The sequence below is a fragment of the Capricornis sumatraensis genome, chromosome 4 (genome assembly GCF_032405125.1).
Source record: "Capricornis sumatraensis isolate serow.1 chromosome 4, serow.2, whole genome shotgun sequence".
Classification (NCBI taxonomy): Eukaryota; Metazoa; Chordata; class Mammalia; order Artiodactyla; family Bovidae; genus Capricornis; species Capricornis sumatraensis.
Genome location: NC_091072.1, coordinates 102,031,644 through 102,049,770, shown reverse-complemented (window position 1 = coordinate 102,049,770; position 18,127 = coordinate 102,031,644). Strand labels below are relative to the sequence as shown.

Here is an 18,127-nt window from a genome sequence, read left to right as displayed (position 1 = left end):
ATCATTTAGTTACTAAAATTTGCACCAGCTGTTTTTCATCTTCTTCCTAATAATCAACAAATTCTGAAATTATCTGTCTTCCCCTCACTTGACACCAACTATAAGTTCCACTTGGGAAAGGAACTCAAATACCTGGCACTCTCCCCTATACCCATCTCTGAGGACAGTGTCAGGCATAGAGCTTTGCATGACAACTTTTGCTGAAATACCGACTTTTATACTTTTACAAAGAGAATCATTTAAACAGACATTATAATGTAAGCAAAGAAATTACAACAGAAACTCTGAGAACATTTTTAGGAGCTACTTGGCAAAGGAAAGCATTTCGTGAGATGCTTTTTGCCAGTATCAATTAAATAATATTTTATAATAATAATAATAATGAACATTAAGTAATGTTTTCATATTCAAGCTAATGAGGAGAAAAAATAATCAAATGTTCTGGATTTATCCTCCCTGCCATAACTTCCAAGCAGATAATTGATGTTTCTTTTCTTTATTTTCTAATTGGCATACAGTTGACTTACAACATCATATTAGTTTCAGGTACACAGCAAAGTGATTCAGTTATGAATATATATACATTTCTTTTTTATATTCTTTTTTATCATTTATTAACAACATTATTATGAATGTATTATGCTAAATATATTGATATAAAGAAAATAAGCAATTTAAATTCACTTTTCTTATTTCATTCCAGTTTTTGTAAGTACTACTAGAAAGCTTTAAATTCCAAACTTGGCTCCATTTTACTCCTATTGACTAGAGTTGTTAGAAATTCCAAATCCTTTCTATTAGATGATATTTTTAAAACCTCACTGGAACTGATTACATTGTTTCCTAATTAGCTTTTCCACTTTTAATCATTCCCACGAACATCCCTGAAGGGTAAGTTCCTTGCACCAAGGATATGAAGCTATCCTTTCTCCTTGTGAAGTGTTTAGATTCCACCAGGTGGAGTCCCCCAGCATAGCACGAAGTTTGCCAAATCATGAAAAATAAAACGAGGAGACACTAACCTGGGTTTCTGAGACAGATGACATGCAAAGAGGTGGTGTTGTTGCTGCCGTTCAGTCACTAAGGTGTGTCTGAGTCTTTGCGACCCCATCAACTGTAGCCTGCCAGGCTCTTCTGTCCACGGGATTCCTCAGGCAAGAATACTGTAGTGGGTTGCCATGCCCTCCTCCAGGGGATCTTCCCAACACAGGGATCCAACCCATGTCTCTGACATCTCCTGCATTGGCAGGCAGGTTCTTTACCGGAAACCCATATAAAAATATATATATACACACATCTGAAATAACCAAAAGAATTATTTCTTCAGAAAACATTAAAAAGAGTTATCATATGATCCTGCAATTCCACTCCTCAACATATACCCAAAGAAGACCTTAATTTGAAAAGACACATGTTCCCTGATGTTCAGAGCATGACTATTTACAACAGCTAAAACAAGGCATCCCACTCCAGTACTCTTGCCTGGAAAATCCATGGACAGAGGAGCCTGGTAAGCTGCAGTCCATGGAGTTGCTAAGAGTCAGACACGACTGAGCAACTTCAGTTTCACTTTTTTACTTTCATGCATTGGAGAAGGAAATGGCAACCTGCTCCAGTGTTCTTGCCTGGAGAATCCCAGGGACGGGGGAGCCTGGTGGGCTGCCGTCTATGGGGTTGCACAGAGTTGGACACGACTGAAGTGACTTAGCAGCAAGACAAAGGAAGCATCCCAAGTGTCCATCTACAGACAATTGGTCTAAGAAGACATATATATATATATATATATATATATATATGAAATGGAATATAACTCAGCCATTAAAAAAAGAATGAAATACTGCTATTTGCAGCAACATGGGTGGACCTAGAGATTATTATACTAAGTGAAGTAAGCCAGACAGAGAAAGACAAATTTCAAGTAATATCACTTACATGTGGAATCTAAAAAAAATAATAATAATACAAATGAGCTTATATACAAAACAGAAATAGAAGATCCTTAGCAGTTCCTGAACCTATGATATGGCTCCATATTCTCTCATCATCTTCTCTGAAGATGAGGAAACATCACCAGGTGTGGGCTGGTGGCAATCTGAGGCCAGCAGGGACTGAGAACGGGCTGCCTGATGGCAGCGGGTGGAGAGTTGTGTGTCAGGAAAGCAAACAAAATAGCAGGCAGGGAAATGGGGAGCAGGGGGATTCTCCAGAGCTATCTTTAGGACTTCTAGGGGAGGCATTTGTGCACTGAGGAGATGACTGAGTAATCATTTGCGTGAGTTATTTTATGATAGGAGTCCTAATAAGGAAAACAGAACTAACAAGCCACCGCACACCAGAAGAGTTCAGGAAAGGTCAAAAGGAGATACCATGTGTCCTGCCACCTCCCAGAATCCTCCTTGCTGGAATACAGCTTGGCTAAACAATGCATGTGCCACCAGGAAGCACTCTGAGTCAGAATGATTGGCCAAAGACAACCCAGAAACTAATCCCACCTCCATAAAACTTGAGACCACAAGCCACATGGAAGAGCAGTTCTCCTGGGTTGCTTCCCCATCCTGCTCTCCACCTGAGCACCCCTTCCCAATAAAGTCCCTTGCTTTGCTAGTACCTGTGTCTCCTCAGACAATTCATTTCCAAGTGTTAGACAAGAGCCCATATTTAGGCCCTGAAAATGATCCCCCTTCCTGCAACACTTCTCTTTGCCCATTCCCTCACTCGCTAATTAGTAACTTCTCAAGTCTGCTCTTTGGAGCTCAGTGAAGCTCTAGGAGATCAATGCCTTTTTCTACAAACAAGAAATATGAAACACAGAAAGGCTTTGACCCTGGAGTGCCCCCTTGGGGTCCTGCTTGTCGCCTTTTCTCTGCTCCTCTTCAATCCCAAAGTGAACAAGCATGAGAAGAGAAAGGAAATAAAGTTTTGGATAGAGAGTTTAATCATTAACTTGGCAAGGGAACTCAGTTTTAGGGGGACATAGTCTCAGATCTCACTTGAGTCTGTCATTGAGTTGTAATCAGACAATAAGTTGGGTTGGAATGACAAGAGGCCTGCAGTGGACTGTTTATCTAAAATGGCATCTTCATTCAGGTGTCTGACACCGCAGCTGAGAGGCCTGGAAGAGACGGGCTGCCCAGGCATCTTTTTATGGTCTTTCCATTAAGCTAGCTTAGGTTTTCTCACTGCTTGGCAAGATTAAGGTTTTCAGACTTTTCTTTTGGCACCCGGATCCCCCCCAGGGAGGGTGTTCCCAAAAAAGAAGGTAGAAGTTGCAAAGCTTCTTATCTCTTAAGTCATACAACTTCACTTCTACCACACTCTCATGATCAAAAACATAGACCCAGGCAGGTTAAAGGGGAGAGGAAGTAAATTACATCTCATGATGAGGAAATGAGATTGAAGAATATGAAACAACCATTAACCCACCACAGCCATGACTCTGAAAAGACCTCTAAAGGCCAAAAGTAGCTGCGTACATTCAGCTCACCCTTCAACAGTTCTGCCCTTTGCAAATTCCTGGACTTTCAGATCCTTACTGTTTCACCACCGTCTGATGCTTTAACCCAATGATTTTTGCTTGGTATCTGCCTTTTTTAAGTGTTCTTACACAAGTTACTAGAGGAGGAGGAAATATACCCATAAACTCTAAAGACTACGTAGTTACAATTTTTATGTATTGCCAAGGTGGTGGCCAGTTGTTTCTATCTTCATTTTAGTACATTCATATAGGAAGAGACATTAAAATATTCTAAGTTATACAAATTAACATATTATTTATTGTGAAGCAACATTGACAGGCTTAAACTTAAAATTAAGGCTGCTTACATAAGACTCTTGAGAGTCCCTTGGACTGCAAGGAGATCCAACCAGTCCATTCTGAAGGAGATCAGCCCTGGGATTTCTTTGGAAGGAATGATGCTAAAGCTGAAGTTCCAGTACTTTGGCTGTGAAGAGCTGACTCATTGGAAAAGACTCTGATGCTGGGAGGGATTGGGGGCATGAGGAGAAGGGGATGACCGAGGATGAGATGGCTGGATGGCATCACGGACTCGATGGACGTGAGTCTGAGTGAACTCCAGGAGATGGTGATGACCAGGGAGGCCTGGCATGCTGCGATTCATGGGGTCGCAAAGAGTCGGACATGACTGAGCGACTGAACTAACTAACTAACTAACTAACTGACATTTCCTGAAAATTGACGCACTTCTCTTGAAAAATAAAGGCACTTCAAAGCAGAGTTTATTGCAAAGAGGAAAAAGCAGTGATATGTCCAGAACAGGTTCCACATGCAAAACTAATGAATTTGAGAATGCTAAGTGGAATTGTTAAATTGCAGATTGGGCAGATATGAAAAGGGTTAGCAGTTTCAGAGGATTAGAAAAATAATCATCTACATAATGCTAGTCCCTTCAGGATTCTTTCTTAGATGTTCTCAGTTTTCTTTAATGCTTGCCCAAATATGTCACTCTCATGGCACAAATTGCCACCCACATACCAATGACAGATATGTTACTTTAGAGTTTCCAGTGCACTGTTCTGCTACTTTTTTGAATAAAATATTAACCTTTCAAGAATGTCATGGAAAGACCGCTTCACTTGTTTATTCCTCAGGGTATAAATGAAAGGGTTCAACATAGGGGCAATAGATGTAGTCAGCAGAGAAACTCCCTTATTAAGGGCCACTTCATCCTTAGCTGAAGGTTTCACATACATAAAAATGCAGCTGCCATAGGTGATGGAAACCACAATCATGTGGGAAGAACACGTGGAAAAGGCTTTTTTCCTTTCCTGAGCAGAGGGTAATCTTAGAACTGTCCTAATAATGTATATGTAGGACAGAACTATGCACACAAGGGTCGCTATAAAGGTCAACACAGCACAGAATATAACCAGCTGCTCTATGAACCATGTATCCAAACATGCATTCTTCAGTATTGGAGAAGCATCACAGAAAAAATGGTCAATAAAAGAGTCACAGAATTCCAGGTGGACACTCAGGCCAAGGGGTGGAAGGATAATCAAGAAGCCAGATACCCAACAAGAGAGAATGAGGCTCCTGCAGACTCTGCTGTTCATGATGGTCATGTAGTGAAGGGGTTTGCAGATGGCCACATAGCGGTCATAAGACATCACAGTCAAGAGGAAAAATTCTGTAGCTGCAAAAAGGACAATAAAAAAAATTTGGCTGAAGCAGGCATTGATGGTGATCATTTTGTCCCCACTTGATATGATGTAGAGGTATGTGGGCACACAGGCCGTTGTGAATGAGATTTCTAAGAGAAATTTTGAAGAAAAAAATACATAGCTGTTTTTAAATGAGGATCCACAAAGATGAGAGAAATTATGGTCAGATTCCCAATTACACTTAACATATATGTGACCAGCAAAAAGACAAAAATCAAAATCTCTAGTTGTGTGTCATTTGTCAAACCCATTATGATGAATGCGGTTATTGCTGAATGGTTTCTCATCACTGACTTGGTAGTATTGTCTGATCTTCACATGAAAGTCACAGAAATTGGATCTGAAGAACAATTTCAAAATAAGATAGGATCAAATGATGCCTTTAAATGACAATTAAATCAGTCACATACATTTCTTTCTATAACTTGATGATCCATCTTTCGTAAAATGATGCCCTCAAAAGCCACTGAATGTACCACAGCGAAGATAGAAGCATTTTTCCGGAGTCCAGCTCCAGCAGCCAGGGATTCAACTTGAAGAGATGAACAGTGTCAGCGAACAAGACAGCCTCTCAGTTTTCTTGGACTGCCTATTTATTTCAAGTTTAAGATTCTCTTTTATACTTTTACAAAAACATTAGGTCAGAGGTTTGACATTTTCAGTTCCCCCTCTCCCAGATTTATTATCTCCATAAATCATTGTTGCTCTTCAAACAGAGTTCCTGTTTCAGTGATTCTCTCGGAATCAGCCTTATCATCTATTATCTACCTCCTCTAATGTGTCCTATAGTTAACTTGTGATTACATTGTAACTCATGCTACATTCCTTAGTTTACTACTTATCTTCCTAAATCCGGTTTGCCCCTAACATCCTGAGCTCACTATCTCTTAACAAGGCTTCTGGCTATAGTGTCTCTAAAAATTCCTAACTTCTATAAACTATAGTAAAATATGCTAACTTTACAACATTCCTTAAATGTTTAACTTCTAACTATTTTAATTATTTCTAAGCCCTAAATTCAGTAAACTTCTTTGCCGTAAACATTTTCCTCACAAATAGGCTTCAGATAGCAATCCCTCCCATGGCCTCAAGCTACGGCCTATGTTCTCATCCTGGAACACTCTTTTGTAAAAATCCTTGAACAAATGTCAGTGATTAACTTTATGAATTATTTTCTGAGCAATGCTGCAGAAGGCTTTGTGCCTTCTCATGCTCCTCTCAAGAACAATAAACACCTTAATATTCCTTTTCAGTCAACTCAGCTGAGGAGAGGAAAAACAAGTCAGAATTACAAGGCCTAACTCCTTCATCCTGGGTCTGTGCCTGCAGAATGAGGGGAGGGGGCCTGGGACCGTGCCTCCATTTTGTCAGTAATGCCTAACACGGCTCCCGACAGCATTTTGTGTAGGTTCAGTTATATTTCTGTCCTCTACTGCATGAGAAACCTTGGGAAGGTCATTGAACTGATCTATGCTCCCACTTTCTTCCTTAATAAGATGGCTTTAATAATAATACTACATCATAGTGTTATTCTGAGAGTTAAATAAGCTATACCATATAACATCCTTATAATAGTAACTAAGAGATAATAATCTCTGTATAAATGTTATTTTCTGATGCCAATCTCTCATAATGTCAAAAAAAAATTTTTTTAACACACATTTAGTTTCTTAGGTAGCATCTCTCCCTCTCTCATTATTTCCTTCCTCATCTTTAGATTAATTTCATCAGCATACAAACTCTCTCTGGTATTCCACATATTTTAAATGTTTCCCATTGGGGAGTAACATTTCTATCATTTTAATGTTTTAATTTTAATGTTTCCTATAGCTTTCATATAGTTTTGACATTTAGAAACACATTAATCTGAATATCCAAAAATAAAAGCAATTTATATCAAGAAAGATGAGTGGGAGGACTTAAAACTGAAAGCAATTTGAAAAAAACTCAACCCCTTTTTACCTCAAAAGACATATAACCATACAATGACAAAGAGAAAAGAAGACCTAATCCCCTTCTCCTCCTGCCTTTGCTCTTTCCCAGCATCAGGGTCTTTTCTAATGAGTCAGTTCTTCTCTTCAGGTGGCCAAAGTGTCGGAGTTTCAGCTTCAACATCAGTCTTTCCAATGAATATTCAGGACTGATTTCCTTTAGGATTGACTGATTTGATCTCCTTGCCATCCAAGGGACTCTCAAGAGTCTTCTTCAACACCACAGTTCAAAAACATCAGTTCTTCGGTGCTCAGCTCTCTTCATGGTCCAACTCTCATATCCATACACGACTACTGGAAAAACCATAGCTTTGACTAGATGGACCTTTCTCAGCAAAGTAGTGTTTCTGCTTTTCAATATGCTATCTAGGTTGGTCATAACTTTTCTTCCAAGGAGCAAGTATGTCTTAATTTCATGGCTGCAGTCACCATCTACAATGATTTTAGAGCCCAAGAAAATAAAGTCTGTCACTGTTTCCATTGTTTCCCCATCTATTTGCCATGAAGTGATGGGACTGGATGCCATGATCTTAGTTTTTTGAATGTTAAGTTTTAAGTCAGCCTTTTCACTCTCCTCTTGCATTTTCATCAAGAGGCTCTTGTATGCTTATATCTGGGGATATTTTTATACTGTAGTATAGTATATGTGTATATTCTTCCATATATTTCTTCAGACAACTAAAATGGCTGAGAAGAAAGATACCACAGTTCACTGAGCTCACCTACAGTCCATATTTGTGTCTCATTAAAATGAATCAGGACTCCCTAAAAGTCTGGCCAACTAGGGCTAAGTGGAAGAGGTAAAAAGTGAACATGTAACATCTTGTTATGCCAGAAGATAAGGAAATCCTTAGATAATAAATGGGAGCTTGTCTCAAGGCCTACAGAAGTCAGCTTAAAGATGTTTAATTGACAAAATGGGAGACCTTTTGAGCATCATGATTATTAAACACAACAATGAATTATAACCCACTGAAAACTTGGAATGCATGAGTCTATACAAATAAACAATCAATGGATCAAGTAAAAGTCAATGAAATGGAAAAGCTCTTGCTTATAGTAGAATGCCAAGGACAAGCTGGTAGATGAGAAAGAGGGCTGGCATTGGATATCAGTCTTTTGCAATCAATAAAGATGAAAGCATCACTATGAACACAGCTAGTGGAGGTGATGGAATTCCAGTTGAGCTATTTCAAATCCTGAAAGATGATGCTGCCAAAGTGCTGCACTCGATATGCCAGCACATTTGGAAAACTCAGCAGGACTGGAAAAGGTCAGTTTTCATTCAGAAAGGTAATGCCAAAGAATTCTCAAACTACCGCACGATTGCACCCATCTCACACGCTAGTAAAGTAATGCTCAAAATTCTCCAAGCCAGGCTTCAGCAATATGTGAACAGTGAACTTCCAGATGTTCAAGCTGGTTTTAGAAAAGGCAGAGGAACCAAGGATCAAATTGACAACATCTGCTGGATCATTGAAAAAGCAAGAGAGTTCCAGAAAAACATCTATTTATGCTTTATTGACTATGTCAAAGCCTTTGACTGTGTGGATCACAATCAACTGTGGAAAATTCTTAAAGAGATGGGAATACCAGACCACCTGACTTGCCTCTTGAGAAACCTGTATGCAGATCAGGAAGCAACAGTTAGAACTGGACATGGAACAACAGACTGGTTCCAAATAGGAAAAGAGTATGTCAAGGCTGTATATTGTCACCCTGCTTATTTAACTTCTATGCAGAGTACATCATGAGAAACGCTGGGCTGGAAGAAGCAGAAGCTGGAATCAAGATTTCCGGGAGAAATATCAATAACCTCAGATATGCAGATGACACCACGCTTATGGCAGAAAGTGAAGAGGAACTAAGAAGCCTCTTGATGAAAGTGAAAGAGGAGAGTGAAAAGGTTGGCTTAAGTTCAACATTCAGAAAACTAAGATCATGGCATCCGGTCCCATCATTTCATGGGAAATAGATGGGAAAACAATGGAAACAGTGTCAGACTTTATTTTTCTGGGCTCCAAAATCACTGCCAATGGTGATTGCAGCCATGAAATTAAAAGACGTTTACTCCTTGGAAGGAAAGTTATGACCAACCTAGATAGTATATTCAAAAGCAGAGACATTACCTTGCCAACAAAGGTCTGTCTAGTCAAGGCTATGGTTTTTCCAGTAGTCATGTATGGATATGAGAGTTGGACTGTGAAGAAAGCTGAGCACTGAAGAATTGATGCTTTTGAACTGTGGTGTTGGAGAAGACTCTTGCGAGTCCCTTGGACTACAAGGAGATCCAATCGGTCCATCCTAAAGGAGACCAGTCCTGAGTGTTCATTGGAAGGACTGATGCTGAAGCTGAAACTCCAGTACGTTGGCCACCTCATGCAAAGAGCTGACTCATTGGAAAAGACTCTGATGCTGGGAGGGATTGGGGGCAGGAGGAGAAGGGGAAGACAGAGGATGAGATGGCTGGATGGCATCACCGACTCGATGGACATGAGTCTGAGTGAACTCCAGGTGTTGGTGATGGACAGGGAGGCCTGGCGTGCTGCAATTCATGGGGTCGCAGAGTCGGACATGACTGAGTGGCTGAACTGAACTAAACTGAAAGATGGAACAGGCAAACAAAGAACACCAAGAATGCAAAATCAAGGGGTGTTTTTTGTTGAGAAGCAGAATACTTGCATGGTCTTAAGATATATTCTCAAAGACATTTATTAGCCAAGGAAACTGGAATGATTATATAACGGATAAATGGAATTATGATCAGACCTAGTGATCAGACTTGTCTCTGTGAGAATAATATAATATCTGTTTCATACTCTGGCCGAGTATAAATAACCTGAGCTTAACTATGATGGACCATCAGAGAAAATCAAACTGAGGAAATTCTATTGGAAAAAGAAGATGAAGAGAGACTGAATTCTGCAAAAATGCCTATCTTAAAATATATATATATACATATATGATGAATATATATAATGAATCATGACAAATAAATGCAATATTTTATCCAATTTGGATACTTGGTAAAAGGAAGGAGAAAATTACATTACTGTGTCAGTGACAAATGGAAATGTGGATAATGAATTAGATAAAATTATTTTATCAGTGTTAAATTTACTGAACAATACTGTAGTTTTCCAAGTAAATATCTCAATTCTTTGGACATACACAATGAATTGCTAAGGATCATTTTAGTTCAGTCGCTCAGATGTGTCCAACTCTTTGCAACCCCATGGGCTGTAGCACACCGGGCATCCCTCTCTATCACCACTTTTGGAGCATGCTGAAATTCATGTCCAGTTGGTGATGCCATCAAACCATCTCATCCTCTGTCATCCCCTTCTCCTGCCTTCAACCTTTCCCAGCATCAAGGTCTTTTCCAATGAGTCAGTTCTTTGCATCAGGTGGCTGAAGTATTGGAGCTTCAGCTTCAACATCAGTCCTTCCAATGAATATTCAGGACTGATTTCCTTTAGGATTGACTAGTTTGATCTCCTTGCTGTCCAAGGGACTCTCAAGGGTCTTCTCCAACACCACAGTTCAAAAGCATCAATTCTTCAGCCCTCTGCTTTCTTTATGGTTCAACTCTCACATCCACACATGACTACTCTGTCTAGGGATACAGCAGAAAAATTCATCAGAAGGACTGATGCTGAACCTGAAGCTCCAATACTTTGGCCACCTGATGTAAAGAGCTGACTCATTAGAAAAGACCCTGATGCTGGGAAAGATTGAAGGCAGGAAGAGAAGGGGACGACAGAAGATGAGATGGTTGGATGGCATCACGAACTCAATGGACACGAGTTTGAGCAAGCTTCAGGAGATGGTGAAGGACAGGGAAACCTGGCGTGTTGCAGTCCATGGGGTCGCAAAGAGTCAGACACAACTGAGCTACTGAACAACAACAACAAGGTACACTTAACATGAGATTTGCTCTCTTAAACTTTTAAGTGTACCATGTCTCTAAGTGTCTCAGATAGTAAAGCATCCACCTGCAATGCAAGAGATCTGGGTTTGATCATTGGGTAGGGAAGATCCCCAGAGAAGGGAATGGCAACCCACTCCAGCATTCTTGCCTGGAGAATTCCGTGGACAGAGGAGTCTGGTAAGCTATAGTCCATGGGGTCACAAAGAGTCTGACACAACTGAGCAACTAACACACTTTCCCAACATGGGGTATTAGGGCTTCCCTGGTGGCTCATACAGTGAAGAATCTGCCTGCAGTGTGAGAGACTTGGCTTCTATCCTTACATTGGAAGATCTCCTGAAGAAGGGAATGGTTACCCACTCCAGTATTCTTGCCATGGAAAATCCCATGGACAGAGGAGCCTGCCAAGCCACAGCCCATGGGGTTGCAAAGACTCAGACACGACTATTCGATGGACACTTTCACTTTCACTTTCTTGCTCATTATAGGCACTATATTGCACACAGATCTCTAGATTATATTCTTTTTGTATATCTGAAACCATACCCATCAAATAGTGACCCTCCATTTCATTAGTCTTTCTGCATCAGCCTTGCCTCCACCATACTGTACCATCAAATAGACTTTTATCAAAGGAATCAGTCACGAGGCTGGATACTGCACAACTGTTAGAGAAAAGCATAGGCAGAACTCTCTGTGACATAAAGTGCAGCAAGACCTTTTTTGATCCACCTTCTAGAGTAATGAAAATAAAAACAAAAGTGAACAAATAAGACCTAATAATACTTAAAAATTTTTGCACAGCAAAAGAATCCATAAACTAGATGAAAAGACAATCTCAAATTGGGAGAAAATATTTGAAAATGAAGCAACTGGCAAGAGATTAATCTCCAAAATATATAACCAGTTCAAGGGAGGTCAATATCCAAAAAATATTACCCAACCAAAAAATGAGAAGAAGCCCTAAATAAGATATTAGTCCCTGTACCTGGGACTCTGCCAAGTTAATGATGCATAAGTGAAAACTACCCATATTTTCAAGCTAATGAAAGTTCATCACTCTAAAAATAATCTTGAAATTAGTGGTTTTCTTAGTGAAATATCAAAGACAAATTTTGAAGCTAGTATAAATTTTATTTCCTTTTCTACAGTAAAACATACAGAGTAAAATGTTTATATAAGTAAAACATAAATATCTTCTCAGTCAGTTACAAATGGAAAGTTGCTCAACTAGTAAAATACTCAGTTCTTACCTTTGACATTCTTCATTGTTTTGTCTGGAAGCTGTACCTCTAACGACAGAAGTGAACCTCCATTTGAAAAAATACATTCCAGTAGGAGTATCTAAATGCATTACTAGCCCCTTGCTGTTAGAAACACATACACACTCATTGCTAATATGCATTAGCTTCTAGAGTACAACATAGACTACCTTATTTTTAAATTAAGAAACATTTCTCTGCACACTGAGGAACTGAAGGAAAGATAAAAAATTCAAAACAAAGAAAAATTGAGATGCTTTCAAGCAAACAGATTTTTACATTAAAGACCTCCTTTATAACCTCCATCTGCAACAGATTCCCAGGGGAAAAAGGGGGTGGAGGTGAAGGTCCTTGAAAGACCTGATTCAAAAGTCTCTAATATATCTAATACAACTCATTTTGTCAAAAAAAATCTCAATCCAGCACCAATGGGATTAATGTCCTTTGAGAGAATAAGATGCAATAATAATAAATTCGGTCCAAACATAGAAACTAAGATACTGTGTATAAATCAGAATCTATTCTTTATTATTTGTTAATAGTAATGATAAACATATTTCTTCCTATTTAGTTAAAAAGAGATGTAAACTACAATTTTATACTTCACTATGATATTTGCTGTTCAGTTCAGTTCAGTTCAGTCGCTCAGTCGTGTCCGACTCTTTGCGACCCCATGAATCGCAGCACGCCAGGCCTCCCTGTCCATCACCAACTCCCAGAGTTCACTCAGACTCACGTCCATCGAGTCAGTGATGCCATCCAGCCATCTCATCCCCTGTCATCCCCTTCTCCTCCTGCCCCCAATCCCTCCCAGCATCAGAATCTTTTCCAATGAGTCAACTCTTCACATGAGGTGGCCAACGTACTGGAGTTTCAGCTTCAGCATCATTCCTTCCAAAGAAATCCCAGGGCTGATCTCCTTCAAAATGGACTGGTTGGATTTCCTTGCAGTCCAAGGGACTCTCAAGAGTCTTCTCCAACACCACAGTTTAAAAGCATCAATTCTTCGGTGCTCTGTCTTCTTCACAGTCCAACTCTCACATCCATACATGACCACAGGAAAAACCATAGCCTTGACTACACGGACCTTAGTCAATATTTGCTGTAGGTTCTGATTTAAAGAAATCTTAAATCTTGCCACCTCATCTTAATATCTTCTGCTTCTGTTAGGTCCAGACCATTTCTGTTCTTTATCGAGCCCGTCTTTGCATGAAATGTTCCCTTGGTATCTCTAATTTTCTTGAAGAGATCTCTAGTCTTTCCCATTCTGTTGTTTTCCTCTATTTCTTTGCATTGATAGCTGAGGAAGACTTTCTTATCTCTCCTTGCTATTCTTTGGAATTCTACATTCAGATGCATATGTCTTTCCTTTTCTCCTTTGCTTTTTGCTTCTCTTCTTTTCACAGCTATTTGTAAGGCCTCCCCAGATAGCCATTTTGCTTTTTTGCATTTCTTTTCCATGGGGATGGTCTTGATCCCTGTCTCCTGTACAATGTCACGAACCTCCGTCCACAGTTCATCAGGCACTCTATCTATCAGGTCTAGTCCCTTAAATCTATTTCTCACTTCCACTGTATAATCATAAGGGATTTGATTTAGGTCATACCTGAATGGTCTAGTGGTTTTCCCTACTTTCTTCAATTTAAGTCTGAATTTGGCAATGAGGAGTTCATGATCTGAGCCACAGTCAGCTCCCAGTCTTATTTTTGCTGACTCTATAGAGCTTTTCCATCTTTGGCTGCAAAGAATATAATCAGTCTGATTTCAGTGTTGACCATCTGGTGATGGCCATGTGTAGAGTCTTCTCTTGTGTTGTTGGAAGAGGGTGTTTGCTATGACCAATGCGTTCTCTTGGTAAAACTCTATTAGCCTTTGTCCTGCTTCATTCTGCATTCCAAGGCCAAATTTACCTGTTACCCCAAGTGTTTCTTGACTTCCTACTTTTGCATTCCAGTCCCCTATAATGAAAAGGACATCTTCTTTGGGTTTTAGTTCTAAAAGGTCTTGTAGGTCTTCATAGAACTGTTCAACTTCAGCTTCTTCAGCATTACTGGTTGGGGCATAGACTTGGATTACTGTGATATTGAATGGTTTGCCTTGGAAACGAACAGAGATCATTCTGTTGTTTTTGAGATTGCATCCAAGTACTGCATTTTGGACTCTTTTGTTGACCATGATGGCTACTCCATTTCTTCTAAGGGATTCCTGCCCACAGTAGTAGATATAATGGTCATCTGACTTAAATTCACCATTCCAGTCCATTTTAGTTGGCTGATTCCTAGAATGTCGATGTTCACTCTTGCCATCTCCTGTTTGACTACTTCCAATTTGCCTTGATTCATGGACCTACCATTCCAGGTTCCTATGCAATATTGCTCTTTGCAGCATTGGACCTTGCTTCTATCACCAGTCACATCCACAACTGGGTATTGTTTTTGCTTTGGCTCCATCCCTTCATTCTTTCTGGAGTTATTTCTCCACTGATCTCCAGGAGCAATTTGGGCACCTACCGACCTGGGGAGTTCCTCTTTCAGTATCCTACCATTTTGCCTTTTCATGCTGTTCATGGGGTTCTCAAGGCAAGAATGACTTCAGTGAAAGGCTTTTAAAGGCCACATAGGGGTGAGGGCTGAAGTTCATGGACTTTCTTCTGACTATTTTTGGTGAGGTAACATGCTAATGTTTCAGAATTTTGATCCTCAAACTCCTAGTTCTAGCCAGTCTGAGGTCCTCACACTTGTGCTCAGCAAGTAGACATGATCCCCCCTGAGAGGGATGAGGGGAGGGGCTTAGTTGCTGCAGAACAACTCAAAGATATATGTCACATTGTCATGTATATCACCGGAAGAGGAACCAAGACGGTTTTGTTGCTGCTTTTTTTCAGTTGCTCAGTCGTGTCCAACTCTTTGCAACCCCATGAACTGCAGCACACCAGGCTTTCCTATCCTTCATCTCTCCTGGAGTTTGCTCAAACTCATGTCCATTGAGTCAGTGATGCCATCCAACCATCTCATCCTCTGTCATCCCCTTCTCCTCCTGCCTTCAATCTCTCCCAGCATCAGGGTCTTTTCAAATGAATCAGCTCTTTGCATCAGGTGACCAAAGTATTGGAGTTTCAGCTTCAGCATCAGTCCTTTCAATGAATATTCAGGGTTGATTTCCTTTAGGAATGACTAGTTTGGTCTCCTTGCAGTCCAAGGGACTCTCAAGAGTCTTCTTCAGCACCACAGTTCAAAAGCATCAATTCTTCTGTGCTCAGCTTTCTTTTTGGTCCAACTCTCACATCTATACATGACTACTGGAAAAACCTTAATTTGAATAGACAGATCTTTGTCAGCAAAGTGATGTCTCTGCTTTTTAATACACTGTTTAGGTTTGTCATAATTCCAAGGAGCAAGTGTCCTTAAATTTCATGTCTGCAGTCACTGTCTACAGTGATTTTAGAGCCCAAGAAGATTAAGTCTGTCACCATTTCCACTTTTTCCCCATCTATTTGCCATAAAGTGATGGGACCAGATACCATGATATTAGTTTTTTGAATACTGATATAAGTTAAATAAGCAAAGTAACAATATACAGCCTTGACATATTCTTTCCCAATTTTGAACCAGTCTGCTGTTCCAGTACAGATCTAACTGTTGCTTCTTGACCTGCATACAGATTTCTCAAGAGGCATATGAGGCAGCCTGGTATTCCCATCTCTTGAAGAACTTTCCACAGTTTGTTGTGATCCACACAAAGGCTTTAACGTAATCAATAAAGCTGTAGATGTTTTTCTGGAATTCTATTGCCTTTTCTATAATCTAATGCATGTTGGCAATTTGATCTCTGGTCCCACCTTGAACATTTGGAAATTCTCAGTTCATGTACTGTTGAACCTTGCTTGGAGAATTTTGAGCACTATTTTGCTAGCATGTTAGATGAGTACATTGTGCAGTAGTTTGAACATTCTTCGGCATTGCCTTTCTTTGGGATTGGAATGAAAACTGACATTTTCCAGTCCTGTGGCCACTGCTGAGTCTTCCAATTTTGCTAGCATATTGAGTCCAGCACTTTAACAGCATCATCTTTTAGGATTTGAAATAGCTCAACTGAAATTCTATCACCTCCACTAGCTTTGTTCGTGGTGATGCTTCCTAAGGCCCACTTGACTTTACACTGCAAGATGTCTGGCTCTAGGTGAGTGATCACACCATCATGGTTATCTGGGTCATGAAGATCTTTTTTGTATTAAGATCTTCTATGTATTCTTGCCTCCTCTTCTTAATACCTTCTGCTTCTGTTAGATCCATACCATTTCTGTCCTGCTTCATTTTGTACTCTAAAGCCAAACTTGCCTGTTACTCCAGGTTTCTCTTGGCTTCCTACTTTTGCATTCCAGTCCCCTATGATGAAAAGGACAACTTTTTTTAGTGTTAGTTCTAGAAGGTCTTGTAACTGTTTTAAATTCACTTTTTTTCAAGTCTATTCTTTAGTTGGGATTACTCCTATTGGATCGGGAGTTGGCCACTTTTGAGCTATACTTTATGCATCATGCTGCTGCTGCTGCCGCTAAGTCGCTTCAGTCATGTCCGACTCTGTGAGACCCCAGAGACAGCAGCCCACCAAGCTCCCTCTTCCCTGGGATTCTCCAGGCAAGAACACTGGAGTGGGTTGCCATTTCCTTCTCCAATGCATGAAAGTAAGTGAAAGTGAAAAGTGAAAGTGAAGTTGCTCAGTCATGTCCAACTCTTAGTGACCCCACAGACTACAGCCTACCAGGCTCCTCCATCTATGGGGTTTTCCAGGCAAGAGGACTGGAGTGGGTTGCCATTGCTTTCTCCTTGATGCGTCATGGTCCACAACTTTAAGCACAGGAATTTTAGAATTTAATTTTTCAGTACAGGTGTTTTGGAATAAGGAGAATTTATTGATGCATCATAGATTCTTATTCCAAAACACCTGTACTGAAAAGTTAAATTCTAAAATTCCTGTGCTTAAAGTTGTGGTCCATGATAAAATGCAAATACATGAAGGATGGTGATAATGCCATAGGTGCATAATCTCTCCACATCCCTCCTCCAGTGAACTAAGCATTTACACTTTAGAGATCAAGTTAGATTTCTACAGAAAATTGTCATTCATTTCTCCTGACTTCCTCTATTCTTCCCTCATTTTCCATTTCTGTTCTCAGGAGAGAAGCCTTTAATATAAGATTATTTTAATATAACTGGAAAAACATGGGGTAAAAGTTTAAATAACTGAAGGATATGAAGACACACTTTGTTTTCCCCCATTCATGGCAACAGAATGTGATACATGTTTTAGTAATGCCCAGGGTATAAGTGTATGGACCTTGGAACAGCTTGTCTGAGATCAAGTCATAGCTCTCTCATCTACTATTTGAGTGACCTTGGGCAAGTCATTTAATTTCTCTGTACTCCCTGTTTCCTGATGTGTAAAGTAACACCTCCCTTGTGGTCCCGTGGTTAAGAATCTGCCTGGCAATGCAGGGGACAGGGTTCCATCCATGGTCTGGGAAGATCCACTTGCCACCAGGCAACTAAGCTCCTGCAGCACAGTTACTGACCCCATGTGCTCTAGAGCCTCTGCTCCACAACAGAAGTAGCCATGACAACTAGAAGCCCACACACCACAACTAAGAGTAGCCCTCACTGCAACTAGAGAAAGATCGAATGCAAACGAAGACGGTGCAACAAAAATTAATTAATTAACTCAACTAACTTCTAAAGTAGAGTCAACAGAAATGACTACATCATAGG

At 40.1% G+C, this 18,127-nt stretch overlaps 1 pseudogene; it reads right to left on the bottom strand.

Moving 5' to 3' along the window:
• Positions 1-4,536: 4,536 nt before the first annotated feature.
• Positions 4,537-5,468, bottom strand: LOC138078994 (olfactory receptor 6C2-like; annotated as a pseudogene).
• Positions 5,469-18,127: the final 12,659 nt, after the last annotated feature.